Below are 2,462 nucleotides of genomic sequence, written 5' to 3'. Positions count from 1 at the left end.
TGAAGAAGAAGGAGGGTAAGAACAACCGACATCAGATGAGCCCGCTGATGGTCTTGATCGGGTCATTTCTGATGCAAAGAGAGAATGCGATATAGAAAAGGAGAAGCTGAAATTGGAGGCCATGCTAAAGGATCATAAAAAGTTGTTGTAGCTAAATTGCAAAGATGGCAGCACAAAGCTCGGCACCACACTGGAACTGTTGAAATGGAAGGCAGAACTGGTTTATTTGACAAGGGATTTAAGAAGTTACTGAAAATATTGAAGCCGAAGCTTCCAAAGGATAACGAATTGCCTGAGACTATGTACGAAGCAAAGAAGGATATCTGCCCTCTTGGATTTGATGTGTAGAAGATTCATGCATGCATTAATGACTGCATCCTATACCGCGGTGAGAAGTACGAGAATATGGATAAATGCCCGGTATGCACTGCATGTCGGTACAAGATCAGACAGGATGACCCTGGTGATGTTGAGGGCGATGACGAGCCCCCCAGGAAGAAGGTTCCTGCTAAGGTTATGTGGTATGCTCCTATAATACCACGGTTGAAACGTCTGTTCAGAAACAATGAGCATGCCAAGTTGATGCAATGGCACAAATACGAGCGTAAGAAAGACGGGAAAAAGTTGAGACACCTCGCAGATGGGTCGTAGTGGAGGAAAACCGAGAGGGAGTGGCCGGACTTTGCAGATGACCCAAGGAACTTATGGCTTGGTCTAAGTACAGACGGCATGAATCGTTTTGGGAAGCAGAGGTGCAGTCAAAACACCTGGCCCGTGACTCTATGTATCTACAACCTTCCTCCTTGGTTGTGCATGAAGCGGAAGTTCATTATAATGCTAGTGCTCATCCATGGACCGAAGCAACAACATTGATGTGTACCTAAGCCCATTAGTTGATGAACTTTTTCAGTTGTGGGCCACACCAGGTGTACGTGTGTGGGATGAGCACAAACAGTAGGAATTTGACCTACGAGCATTGTTGTTCGTAACCATCAATGATTGGCACGCTCTTAGTAACATTTCAGGATAGTCAAACAAGGGATACAATGCATGCACACACTATTTAGATAAGACTAAAGGTACATATTTGAAATAAATCTAAGAAGGTTGTCTACCTGGGGTGTCGTCAATTTCTTCCGACCAATCATACCGTAAGAAAGAAAGATCATTTCAACGGCGAGACAGATCACCGGAAGAAACCTAACCTCCCTACCGGTGATCAATTATGGGCTATGGTCAAGAATTTGGATCAAATAGTAGTCTTTAGAAAGGATCCTGGCTGTCAATCTATTCCGAAAGACGATGTTACTGGACACGTGCCCATGTGGAAAAAGATCTTTATTTTGGGAGCTATCCTATTGGAAACACCTAGAGGTCCGGTCTTCAATCGACGTGATGCACGTGACGAAGAATCTTTGTGTGCACCTGCTAGGCTTCCTGGGAGTGTATGGAAAGACAAAAGATACAACAAAAGCACGGGAGGAGCAACAACATATGAAAGACCCATACGACAAGAAGGCTGATAAAGTGTGTCAATACTTAAGTAGCTACGCTCTTACCAAAGCAAAGAATGAAATCTTTTTTGAATGCCTCAGCACTATGAATGTCCCCGCTGGCTTCTCGTCTAATATAAAGGGAATAATAAATATGGCAGAGAAAAAGTTCCACAACCTGAAGTCTCATGATTGCCACGTGATTATGACGCAATTGCTTCCGGTTGCATTGAGGGGGCTTCTACCGGAAAATGTTCGATTACCCATTGTGAAGCTATGTGCATTCCTCAATGCAATATCTCAGAAGGTAATCAATCGAGAACGTCTGGAAAGGATACAGAAGGATGTGGTCCAATGTCCTGTCAGTGTTGAGTTGGTGTTCCCTTCGTCCTTCTTCAATATTATGACACATCTCCTTGTTCACCAAGTCGACGAGATTTCCATTCTCGGTTCTGTATTTCTACACAATATGTTCCCCATCGAGAGGTTCATGGGAGTCTTAAGGAAATATGTTCATAACCGTGTTAGGCCAGAAGGAAGCATCTCCAAGGGCTATGTAACAGAGGAGGTCATTGGGTTCTGTGTAGACTTTCTTCCTGACCTTAAGCCGGTTGGTGTTCCTGAATCGCGGCATGAGGGGAAACTAAGTGGAAAAGACACACTAGGAAATAAAGCAATGATATATAGGGACGGGCATTATTTCACTGAAGCACACTACACAGTTCTAAAAAGTTCCAACTTCGTGGCTTGGTACGCTCCGAGTTCCCGGGGAAGGCTATCTCCTGGACTGAAGAACAACACATGGATACTTTCGGCAGTTGGTTGCGAGCACGTCTCATGAATGACAACACTATTGGAGATCAACTCTACTTGTTGGCCGCGTCACCTTCTTCGACTGTATTACATTTCCAAGGGTACGAGATAAACGGGAATACATTTTACATGACCGCACAAGATAAAAAGAGCACC

The sequence above is a fragment of the Hordeum vulgare genome, chromosome 5H, assembly GCF_904849725.1.
Source record: "Hordeum vulgare subsp. vulgare chromosome 5H, MorexV3_pseudomolecules_assembly, whole genome shotgun sequence".
NCBI classification, from domain to species: domain Eukaryota; kingdom Viridiplantae; phylum Streptophyta; class Magnoliopsida; order Poales; family Poaceae; genus Hordeum; species Hordeum vulgare.
Note: the sequence above shows the minus strand (reverse complement) of the source record.